At 37.1% G+C, this 13319-nt stretch overlaps 1 protein-coding gene and 1 long non-coding RNA gene across 27 annotated transcripts in view; one reads left to right on the top strand and one right to left on the bottom strand.

Moving 5' to 3' along the window:
• Nucleotides 1-13319, bottom strand: part of DLG2 (discs large MAGUK scaffold protein 2) — a 2208086-nt gene that overhangs the window by 674807 nt on the left and 1519960 nt on the right. The window lies entirely within an intron of this gene.
• LOC113913995 overlaps nucleotides 3331-13319 on the top strand; it is a 51037-nt gene continuing 41048 nt past the window's right edge. For both annotated transcript variants that reach the window (XR_003517339.2, XR_003517340.2), the window contains exon 1: nucleotides 3331-3368. This is a non-coding gene — a long non-coding RNA (uncharacterized LOC113913995). The remainder of the gene's footprint in view (nucleotides 3369-13319) is intronic.

Raw genomic sequence — 13319 nt, 5'->3', positions numbered from 1 at the left:
GACTAGAATTTCCCAGGTACTATGTTAGTGTGTTAGGTCCTAGGAATACAATAGTAAAGAGAACAAAGCCTCTGCCCTCATGAAGCTAGATTCTATGTGGGGCTATGGAAAGCTTCTATTACTGTCAACATAAGGCTATCTCTTCCATAAAGTCAAAAAGATTTTTCTTAACAATCTCCTGGAAATTATCACCCTATTCTCTAAATTGTCCCCCCAAAATGCTAATAATAATAATTACCACCACCACCACCACCACCACCACCACATTCTGTTAAGTATCTACTACATGCTGGACACTATTGTAAGTTGCTCTAATAGTTAAAATAACCCTGAGAGTGAAACATTTTAATGTTAATTTTACTATTAAGAAAGTTAAGTTTTTAAGTTAAGTGATTTCTCCAAGTTTACACAAGTTTTAAATAATATGAAATAAGGACTATTTTATTCATCCTTTTCATCACTTAGTGATGGGAAGTATATGCTCAGTACAAATCTGCTGAACAAAATTAAAGAATGAATGCCCATATGGAGGGAGGCAGGGATGGAAGTATCTAGAGCTTGAATCAAGGGAAGTCTCATGTTAAACTCTAGTCTTTCTTCCTGATCACACATAGCACAGTTCCTCTCATACTGTACTTGTGGTCTTCTTCAAGATCCAACTCCTTATGTTGTGTTTTATCTTTCCTGACACACAGTCCTCTTGTTTAGATGAGGCACTATTTTTGATTTTTTTCTCTTTTGGCACCTATCATAGTGACTTGCCCACAGAGTCATTTCATAAATAGCTATTGAAGAAAAAAATCAATTGAACCTTAGGTTGAGGGATTCTTATTTGCTGGAAATCTTTCAAATCCCTCTGTCTTCAAAAGTCCTCTTCACCATTGTCAGTTTCCAAATGAGTGAACTGCCTTAATTTCCCTCCCATCATTTCACTCCAAATCTTGCTAACAATAAACTATCTCCCTTTTCATCTGAATTTGTCACCTTTTCAGCATCCTTCAAGATTAATCCATCGATCAACAAATATTTATTGAGTGACTATCCCCATCTTCTTTGCTAGCTCATATCATCTCTTTTTATCTGATTTTAAAAGCACATCACTATCTTTACAATCTTGGAAAAGAGCTATAGAGCTACATTACCCTGCTAATTCATCCACTATTTCATCTAGATCACATGAAGAAGATTTTTAGTTGTGTGATTCTGGAAAAATGCTTTGATCTGCTTGTTACAAAAAGAGTCAGATCAATCTTTCTGGAACAGACTTCTGCTACTTATTTTATTTCACCTTTCTTGAAGTACGTTAGGATCCTAACAAGGAGCAAATTATTAATTCTGTTTTCATTCCCCCACCACATACAATCTGATCTTTCCATTTGATAAAATATGGAAATTCTAAGGTTTCAAGATGTTTATACACATCTTTTTTCAGATTATGCTAACAACAATATTAATCATTTACATACTACCTTTAGATACATTCTTGTATTGCTCCTCATAACAATCCCATGTGGATAGATAATACTATTACTCAATTTTACATATGAGTAAAGAGCTCAGAGATGGCAAAGTGTTTGCTCAAAATTGCTCAGCTAATAATGTTTTGTGTTTTGATTTGAATCTAGATCTTTTGGACTCTAGATTTAGAGCTGTTTCCACTACATTTTGCTGCACACAATGGTTATTCTTAAAAGTAAGAGATGATCTATGACTGGATCATATGAAACTGCTGGTGTTTAACTGTTTTGACTTACAAAACGCCAATTCTGCAAATTTTGCCTGGTTCAACCTGATAGTATAAAAACCTGAGCATGGTGGTTAGGATCTAGGATCCCGGATTCAGATTGCCTGGGCTTACAACATGATTCTCGCATTCTCTAGTTATGGAACTCTGGGTAAGTTACTTAATTTCTCTGAAACTTGATGTCCTTATTTACAAAGTGGATAGTAATTGCACTTATCTCATTGGATTGTATGAAGATTGAATGATATAATTTTGTAGAGGTCTACTGTTAAGTATCTAGTGAACCTTCCAAAATATTAACTACAATTGTTTTACAGTTTTTCTTAGGTATGCCATTGCCATATTTAAATTCTGCCTATTCATCTTTCTAAAGAGAAACGTGTGCACATGTGTGAATGGAGATTGAGAGTGATGGTAGGTAGGGAGATTAATGGCTACTGTTTGTAGGAATTTTTATAAAAATCAACATATATATATGCATATATATAGATATAAAGTGTGCTCAGTATTCTTACAGAAGACTTGAGTTACCCCTATTTTCCACTGTTAGATTCAATTAACTTATATCAAATAGAAACCTATAATGGAAAAAAGTACAAACAATATATTTTTCAAAGAAAAAATTAAAAGTTCAAGTTTCTATCTCTATATCAGTGCTTCTAAGATAGCTCCTAGAGTTTAAAAAGGGTTATGCATACTAAGTTGTGGCCATGACAATACTTAGTCACACCAGGGAGCTCTGGGTTGGATGCACTAAATTTATCTCTGTACACAGTGCCAATAGGGAAACTAATATTATAAACTCTAAACAGTTCATGAGTAACCATAGGTCAGTCTTTATTTTTTTTATCCTCGTGGAAGAGGAAGAGAGATTCAAATGGTACTGGCATGAATCTTCAGTTACATTAAATGAAATAAGTTATATGAACACCTTTACAATAGTAAACAAATATTAATCAGATGGAAGATCTCAGGTGGAAAGCATGAAAAATCAAAGATGGTAGGGCAGGGAGAAGATATGCAAGGAAATTAAAATCACACTTTCACCATACTATCATTTTCTTTATCCTCGCTTGCCATGTTTTCTCTCTATAATTCCTATTTATCCTTCCAAAAATCTTCTAAAAATCCATATAATGCCATGATAAGTCCTGTCTTTCTTTTCCTAGCTCTCCTACACATATCCATGCACACAAAGACAGTGCACACACACGTACACAGGCCAGGTCGCACTACTGCTGTTTCTCTGTGTTTACAGAGTACCTATATAGATCTTTTTCCCTGATTGTATAATGTATTGGCTACCAGTTTCACACTTTAGATTCAATTAGGCATAGATGCTAATCTTAAATTGGCTACTTATTAACTTTGTGGTTTTAGAGAAGATGTAAGCATCAGTTCCTCCTCAATAAAATAAGATAGAGTACCCTCCCTTTATCCATGGTTTCATCCCCCGTGGTTTCAGTTATTCAGAGTCAACCACCATCTGGAAGCAGATGATCTTCCTTCTGACACATACTCAGGTCAATAGTAGCCTAACCCTACATCACAATGCCTACATCATTCACCTCACTTCACTCATCACAAGGGAATTCTATCATCTCACATTATCACAAGAAGAAGGGTGAGTACAGTAAGATATTTCAAGAAAGAAAGAGGGAGAGACCACATTCACATAACTTTTATCATAGAATATTATTATAATTGTCCTATTTTATTATTAGTTGTTGTTAATCCATTATTGTGCTTAATTTATAAATCAAACTTTATTATAGGTATCCATATATATAGAAAAAAAGAATATATAGGGTTTGGTACTATCTATGGTTTCAGGTATCCACTGGGGGTCTAGGAACATACTCGTACAGATAATGGGGGACTACTGTACTATTTATATTTACTCCAGTAAGGCTTTTAGAAGTTTTAAATTAACTGAGTAATATAGCACAGTGCTCAAGATACATACTCCAGAACTAGATTTTCTGAATTTGATTCTGCTAGTTACTAGTTATATTTGCCTCAGTTTCCTCATCTGTAAAACAGGATTCATAATCTCCTAGAGTGAATTAGTAGATTAGTATAAGTGAATATAATTAGTCAAATACTTGGAACAGTAGCCTGGCACATGGTAAGTGTTATTATTATATTCATCATTGTTATCAAAGCATGGTGGAATAAGGAACTTGGCAAATCTTTTCCCCAAAGAACAACTTGAAAACACAGAACTGCCAAAATTAACCATTTCTGGGCTCTGGAAACTGATTAAAGGCATATATCAAGTTGAAAAACTTAGATTCAAGAACATCAGTTAATAACACTTGGCATCTGTGGTGTTCTAGCCCCGGGCTGCTCTTACACCCCTTACCACAAATTCTGTGGGTACCATAGTTCTACCAGGACAGGGAAAGCTAAAACTATGAAAATCAGCAGCTTTGCCGCCACTGGAAAGGGACAATTTCATTTGGACCAGCATGTGTGAAAACCTCATGCTCAGAGGTGTTGAAAATAATAGTGATTTGGGTGGCAAATATCAGGAAAAGTGAACACTGCAGTAGCCTAAGGTAGCAATACTGGTTGGTGAAAGCTGTCTAGACAAGCTAGAAATTTAGCAGGGGAACCTGTGGAATGAGTCATGGGAGGTCTTGATAGTTCTAACATATCACTGCCAGACTGCAACACTGAATGCATGTGCAGGGTCATTCAGACACTGTGGAGACTGAAGAAGGTCCTAGTCATCTACACTTTACTGGCTGGATGTGAGACCTTTCACATATACAGAGGAGTTATTTATTTATTTTTTTTATTCAGAAGAGTTATAATAAGATCTATTGAAAAATAAAATTTCAGACAGATTTGTATGCTGCTTGAATTTGAACACATTTCCTAACCCACTTGCAAACCCATTGGCAACTGTGCCTTACTGGCACAAGGTGCTTAAATATAACCTCTGACCAATAAGTGGCCTACCAGCAAACTATGCTCATCTAGAGGCAACCAGAGGAAACCAGGATTCAAAAAGAACAAAAAAAGGGGAGGGGTACTCAAAAGAGACAATAGTAGCTAAACAATGCAGGAAAGACAGACTCTGCAGATCTAGCCCATATATGTGACTAAATGTACCCCCCAAAATAAAAAGAAACAACAATTGGAGATGGGGGAGAGGAAAGAACAAATCAGAATCAATAGTTGTTTTAACATATAAGCCTTAACAAAATAAGGCTTATTTTGAAAAAGAAATTATATGACATGCAAAGAAAAGTATGACCGATACACAAGAAAAAAAGCAGTAAATATAAATTGAATCTGAGGGATCCCAGATGTTGGAATTAGCAGATAAAAACTTGAAAGAGGATGCTGAGCTCTTCCTGTTCCACATTTACAACTAGATATCAGACACATCCAAGGCAATAAACCAGAAAGTGATCTGAAAACTGGCAGAATAAACTCTACAACTAAATATAGCAAAGAAGCTGCAGCTGAAAGGCTGGGAAGGTTAGAAAGGTGGAGCGAGGCTGCCTGCAGGATGGAGGAGCTGTGAGCAGGGAAAGGGCAGAGATCCAGGACCTCACACCAGGAAGATATGCATGGCTTTATGAAGAAGAGCCATAAAGCCTCACACATGAGGAAGATAAATCCCAATAAGGTTTGGCTTTAAAAACCAGAGGGGCTGAATTCCATGGGTTTTAAAACCAGTGGGACTTAGAGCCTGGAGCTTGAAACATCATCTGACTCAGCACTGGGTGAGCCTGGAGGGTGAGTGATAGCTGGGTTGACACCTTAAAGAGGCTGCAACCTGCACAGAGAAGCAACATAAAAATGGCAGTTCACACAATGCTGAAGGAGGGGGAAGAGATGGGAGAAGATTTATTCATACCGATTTTGAAGTGTGTTGGGGCACTTCTCCCAAAATGAGGAAGCTGGAAGGCTCCATATTCCTCCCCCACCTCCCATCATAAACACAGAGGCACCTGTAAGAGATGGGGCTGCACAGACGCTTGCTACCTTACCTGCTAGCAGTGCATCCTGCCCATGAGTTCTCCTGGGACTCACGCACTCCAAGCCTGCCAGCCTTAGTTCTGGGCTCAGGGCAAGTTTGGTGAAGACGTGCACCTTGCCCAGCTGCCAGGTGCATGGCTGCCACCATGAGTCATACCAACCACGCAGCTCCAGCCACTGACATGCTCCATGCCCAGCCTCACATCCCTGGCTGCCTGGCTGCCACAGAGCTTTGGGGGTCTGGCATAGGACCAGTGGTACAATGTAAATTTTGCTAACACCACCGCCCTGCTTCCAAGTTCCCCCACAGGCACACTCCCTCAGAGTTGGCTTGCCTGGGTCCCACAGAGAGAAAGCACAGCCCACAACAGAGAGTCAGTGCAGACAACAGGACTGAAAGGACACGTGACTTATACACAACAGAAGAGCATAAGCAATACACATAAGATGTTCTCCCGAAGTACAAGGTTCTGGCGAACAGGGAACACTGCACTGCAGGGCACTCCAGGACCTCTTCTTCATAAAGCCACTACATTCCAAGAGCAAAAGACAAAGCTAACTTTCTTAACACAGAGAAACAGCCATGGAGAGGCAGACAAAATGAGACAGAGAAAGGTATCCCAAATGAGAGATTAGAACAAGGCCATGGCCAATGATCTAAGTGAAAGAGATATAAGTAACATGCCTGATAGAGAATTTAAAGAAACAATCATAAGGATACTCACTGGACTTGAGAAAAGAGTGTAAGACATGAGTGAGACCCTTAGCACAGAGATAAGGAATAACATAGCAGAGATAAAGGGTACAATAAATGCAAAGAGAAACGTGCTGGATGAAAAGAACAGTAGGATGGAAGAAGAGGAAGAAATTAGTGACCTAGAATATAGAGTAATAGAAAGTAATCAAGCTGAACAAAAGAGAGAAAAAGGAATTATGCAAAACAAGAAGAGACACAGCAAACTCATGACTCCATTAAATGTAATAGCATTTATATTGTAGGAGTTCCAGAAGAAGAGAGAGAAAAGGAGGCAGAAAATTTATTTGAAGAAATAGCTGAAAACTAATCTGGGGAAAGGAAACAGACATCCAGATCTACAAGGCACAGAGAACACTCACCAAAATCAACAAAAGCAGACCCACACCAAGACATATTGTATTTAAATTGGCAAAATATAGTGATAAATAAAAAACCTTAAAAGTAGCAAGACAATAGAAGTCCTTAATTTACAAGGGAAGATGCTTAAGGCTCGCAGATTTTTCAACAGAAACTTTGCAAGCCAGCAGAGAATGGCATGAAGCATGATATATTCAGAGTGCTGAATAGGAAAAATCTGCAGGCAAGAATACCCTATCCAGCAAGGCTATCATTCAGAATAGAAGGAGGGATAAAGAGTTTCCCAAACAAAAACTAGAGTTATGAGAGCTCATGAACACTAAACCAGCTCTGCAAGAAATATTAAAAGAGACTCTCTGAGTGGAAAAAAGAGACCAAAAGTGACAGTATAAAGGTAGGAAACACAAAAGCAGTAAAAAGGAATATTTCTGTAAAAAATTAGTCAAGGAATTCAACAAAAAAAGATGTAAAATATAATAACATATACCTAAAATGGGGGGAGGAGAGGAAAAAAGAATGGGTTCAAACTTAAATGACCATCAACTTAATAGAGATTGCTATATGCAGAAGAGGTTATATACAAACTTAATGGTAACCATATATCAAAAACCACTAATAAATATGCAAAAACTAAAAGAGAAAAATCCAAATATATCATTAAGCAAAATCAGCGAAAACATAAAAGACAGAAAGACAAGACAGAATCAGAGAAAATCTTCAAAACAACCACAAAACAAGTAATTAAATGGCAATAAATACATACCTATCAATAATTACTTTGAATTTAAACACTCCAATCAAAAGACATAGTGTGAAAGAATGGATTTTTAAAAAAGGCACCCAACTATATGCTCCCTACAAGAGACTCATTTTAGACCTAAAACCACCTAGAGATTGAAAGTGAGGAGATAGAAAGTTATCATGCAAATGGATGTCAAAAGAAAGCCAGATAGCAATACTTACAGAGGATAAAATTGACTTTATTTTTTATTTTATTTTACTTTATTTTTTTAAGATTTTATTTATTTATTTGACAGAGACAGAGATAGCCAGAGAGGGAACACAAGCAGGGGGAGTGGGAGAGGGAGAAGCAGGCTTCCCGCGGAGCAGGGAGCCCGATGTGGGGCTCGTTCCCAGGACCCTGGGATCATGACCTGAGCCAAAGGCAGACGCTTAACGACTGAGCCACCCAGGTGCCCCTAAAATTGACTTTAAAACAAAGACTGTAATAAGAGATAAAGAAGGACACTATATAATAATAAAGGGGCCAACCCAAAAAGAAGATTTAATTATTTTAAATATTTATGCACCCAACATAGGCGCACCTAAATACATAAAACAGTTAATAACAAACATAAAGGAACGAATTGATAATAACAGGTCATCTAAACAGAAAATCAATAAGGAAACAATGGTTTTGAATGATAAACTGAACAGATGGATTTAACAGATATATTCAGAACATTCCATCCTAAAACAGAATACACATTCTTTTCAAGGCACAGAGAACATTCTCTAGAATATTAGCCCATAAAACAAGCCTCAAGAAATTCAAAAAGATCAAAGTTATACCATGCATTTTTTCTGAGCACAATGTTATGAAAGTCAACCACAAGAAAAAATTGGGAAAGACCACAAATACATGGATGTTAAATAACATGCTACTAAACAATGAATGGGTCAACTAGGAAAAAAGGGAAGAAATTTAAAAAGTACATGGAAACAAATGAAAATGAAAACACAATGATCCAAAACCTTTGGGATGCAGCAAAAGTAGTCCTAGGAGGGAAGCTTCTAGCAATATAGACCTACCTCAAAAGGCAAGAAAAATCTCAAATAAATAACATAACCTTACACCTAAAGGAGCTAGAAAAAGAACAAACAAAACCTAAAACCAGTCAAAGAAGGGAAATAATAAAATTAGAATAGAAATAGATAATATAGAGACTAAAAATATAATAGAACACATCAATGGAACCAGGAACTGGTTCTTGGAGAAACTCAATAAAATTGATAAACCTCTAGCCACACTTACTAAAGAAAGAGAGAGAGAGGACTCAAATAAATAAAGTCACAAATGAGAAAGGAGAAATAATCAACACCACAGAAATACAGACAATTATGAGAATATCATGTCAAATAATATGCCAATAAAATGGACAACCTAACAGAAATGGCTAAATTCCTAGAAACATAGACCAAAACCGAAACAGGAACAGACAGATAACCAGCAAAGACATTCAATCAGTAACCAAAAAACTCCCAACAAACAAAGTCCAGGGTCGTATGCTTTCATAGGCGAATTCTACCAAACATTCAAAAGAAGAATTAATACCTATTCTTCTCAAACTACTCCAAAAAATAGAAGAGGAAGTTAAACTTCCAAATTCATTCTATGAGGCCAGCATTATCCTGATACTAAAACCAGATATAGATACCACTAAGAGAGAACTACAGGCCAATATCACTGATGAAAATAGATGCAAAAATCCCCAGTAAATACTAGCAAATTGAATTCAACAATACATTTAAAAAAAATCATTCACCACAGTCAAATGGGATTTATTCATGGGTTAAAAAGTTGGTTCAATATCACAAGTAACCAGAGCAGGAATCTCCATAGGAACCAGAGTCAGGGTATGACTGTAATTGATGAATTGCGGAGGACAAGTCTGAGAATTAAAAACTCCAGAGGGGTTTAGTTTTTGGGGTCATACCAACACTTTTGTGAGTTTTACCTCCAGTAAATCTACTAGACTCACAGTGAAGATAGGAGAACAATCCTTCAAGCATCCAGCAGGGGTAGGGGCAAAAGAACATTTGAAACATGCCAGAGTATTCTGTTCTAGATAAGGCCTGCCCTGAGAAGACACCATTTTACTAGAGCCTAACTGACATGGGGAAAGGAAGTATGAACTCCAGCATCTCTCTAGACATTCTGGACCACCTAAAGGGGGAAAAACTGAGAAGTACAGGTGACATTCATAGTCTAGAATCACAAGCTCACTAGAAGTTTAAACCAAATCATAGAAGTATAGATCATTACCCTTCCTCTGACACCTAAAAGCTTATTTACTGCAGTTCCTTTTACCTAGTACATCATGTCCATCTTAACAAAAACTTACAAAGCGTAATAAAAGAAAAAACACACAATTCAAAGACACTGGACAAGTAAAATAGCCAGAGCCAGATATGGCAGGAATGTTGGTATATCAGACCAGGAGTTCTTAAAAAATTAATATCCTAAGAGGTTTAATGGGAAAAGTAGACAACATTCAAGAACAGATGGATAATTTAAGTAGGAGGATGGAAATTCTAGAAAAGAACTAAAAAGGAATGCTAGACATAAAAACATTGTAACAGAAATAAAGAATGTCTTTTGTGGTGTCATTAGCAGCTTGGGGATGACTGAGGAAAGAATGTCTGAATTTGAGGATATGGTAATAGGAACTTCTAAAACAGAAAGCCAAAAACAAAACCAAAAAAACAAACAAAAAAAATAAACAACAACAAAGAAAAAAAACCCCTCAAAATATCCAAAAATAGAGATACGTACAAAAGATGTAACATACTTATAATGGGAACACCAGAAGGAGAAGAAACAGGAAAAAGAACAAAAGCAGTAAATAAAGCAATAAGGCTGAGGATGTCCCCAAATTAATGTCAGACATCAAGCCTCAGATCCAGGAAGCTCTGCAAAAACCAAGAAGGTTAACTGCCAAAGAAAACCTACATCTGGGCATATCATATACAAACTTCAGAATTACAAGGAAAAGAAAAAAAATTGAAAAAAGCCGGGGCGGGGGGGGAGTACCTTCCCTATAGAAAAGACCAGAATTACATTCAACTTCTCAGAAAAGATGCAAACAAGAAGGAAATGGAGTGAAATGTTTTAAATGTAAGAGAAAACAAAAACACAGAATTCTGTACTCCGAGGAATTACCCTTCAAAAGTAGAGGAGAAACACTTTCTCAGACAAAAAAGAAAAATTGAAGAAATGTATTGCCAGCAGACATGCCTTGCAAGAAATGTTAAAAGAAGTTCTTCAGAGAGAGAGAAAAAAATGATAAAGGTTAGAATAACGGACCTACAAAGAGAAAGCAAAAACATCAGAGAATGAATAAGTAAAACAAAAAAAAATATTTTTCTTATTCTTAATTGATTTAACAAATAACAGGTTTTTTAAAATAGTATTACCAACAATATATTTGATCATATATATATTTACAGATAGATATGTCGGTAAGGACATAGCTGAACTCAACAGCACCATTAATCAACTGGATACAGTTAACATCTATACAGTACTTCATCCAAAAATAGCAGATTACACATTCTTCCCAAGCTCACATAAAACATTTACCAAGATAGACCACATTATGGGTCATAAACCACACCTTAACAAGTTTATAAAGTAGAAATTATACAATGATGCTCTCAGACCACAATGGAAATAAACTAGAAATCAGTAACAGAGAGTTGGAAAACCCTCCAAATTTAACTTGAACATTAAATAGCACCCTTCTCAATAACACATGAAGAAATCTCAAGAGAAATTTTAAAATACTTTTAACTAAATGGAAATGAAAATACAACTTAATAAAATTTGTGGGAGGTAGTGAAAGGGGGGCTTAAAGGGAAATCTATATCACTGAATGCATACATAAGAAAAAAGACCTAAAATGAATAATCTAGGAGAATGTAGGAGACCACAGGGAGAGTGCAGTGTGAGCTGTAACAGGGTGCTGCTAGGGTCCCTAAGCCCAACGCAGTGAAGTGGTTAGGAGAGCACCATTTCCTCTGCCTGTCTGTTTCCGCACATTGCTGAACACAGTCAGAAACCTGAGGACAAGGGAGCCTGTTGCCCTCACTATACAGATCATCAGCCTTCCCGGGCAAGAGCAGAGAGTCAATTTAGGAAAGGAGTGGAACAGAAAAAAATACCAGCACAGTAGGCTAAGGCAAAGAACTGTGATGTTATCTGCCCGCTCATTCCAACGTATCACCCAAAGATGGGGAAGGCCTCTCGCCTTGAGACCCTTTGGAGGTGTCCCCTTGCACCTCCTTCCTTCCTGACCCCATTCACCTCCTGGTTCCTGTCCTAACCTTTCTTCACGCCATCATTTTCCAGCATCTCTCCCCAGCTCCCTGAGACTCCCCACCCTCCCTGACCTAGAAGGGTCCAGGCCCTTGGCACACTTAGTCACACAAACGCTGCCCTCAGGCAGTAGCACGTGAGACTAAAGCAGACTACAGGTGGGCTAGATAAGGCTGCAGCAGTTTTCCACCCTCAGCAGAATTTGAGCTTACCTTTTTGTACCTTTAGACATGTAAAAAGATAGCTTTTTACATCTAAATTGTGACAGGGAAAAATGTTACACACACAAAAAATCAGTGATGTTTAAAGAGTGCTGTCAGCTCATTTAATAATAATAAAAAAATCCTCTAAGATAGCTATTACTATCTTTATTTCAAGCACCTGGATCAGAATCACAGCCATTTTGCAGCAAAGTCAGAACTTGGACCAGGGCCAGTGACTTCACTTCCAGGCCCCATGCTCTTAACCATTACAATTAGTATTCTAATTGTCATTCATCTCTGAACATCTGCATTGATTTTGCCTTTCAGTGCTCTAGGAGGGATATTTTTAAAAAATTTATAAATGGCTCAAAATTTTTCAGTAACCTTTTGCTACTAAGTTTTAGTTTTATTACACTGTGTTCAGAAAATCTGACTAAATGGTTCTACTTTCAGGAATTTATTATGGTTTACTAATGTTGGGGTCACTTTTTGTGTTTGTTCCCTAGAAATTTGAAAATAAAGTTACCAAGTTTAAATGGTCTTAACACAAATTAAAAGGCAGATATTGTTTGGGTGCCTGGGTGGTTCAGTAGGTTGAGCTCTGGCTCAGGTCATGGTCTCAGGGCCTGAGATGGAACCCCACTTGAGGCTCTGTGCTCAGTGTGAAATCTGCTTGGGATTTTCTCTCTCACTCTCTCTCTCTCTACCTGCCCCTCCCCTGCTCATGTGCATGCTCTCTCTCTGAAATAAATAAATAAATCTTTAAAAAAATTAAAAGGCAGATATTGTCAGACCAGATAAAAAGAAAGATCCAACTATATCTTGTCAACTATTACGCTGCCCATTTTTAATGTAATGAAACAGGTTGATTAGAAGTTAAAGGATGGAGTGGTAGTAAACATTTCTATAGTGCTTATTCTGTGTCAAGAACTGTTCTGAGTCCTTTATATGTATGAGCTCATTTATCTTCACAACCATTGTATGAGGGAGGTACTATTACTATCCCCATTTTACAGAAGAGAAAACTGAGTCAAGTAACTTATCCAAGGTCACACACTGTTCATATGAAGTTTGTATTTTTATGTTTACAGAGCATTCAGTTACCAGGGACTTAATGTAAATAATGTTGCAATGAATAAAGCAAAAAGTATACATTTTTTGCAT

Source organism: Zalophus californianus, chromosome 11, assembly GCF_009762305.2.
Source record: "Zalophus californianus isolate mZalCal1 chromosome 11, mZalCal1.pri.v2, whole genome shotgun sequence".
NCBI lineage: Eukaryota > Metazoa > Chordata > Mammalia > Carnivora > Otariidae > Zalophus > Zalophus californianus.
The sequence above is the reverse complement of the archived record's forward strand: the minus strand, read 5'-3'. Positions and strand labels throughout refer to the sequence as shown.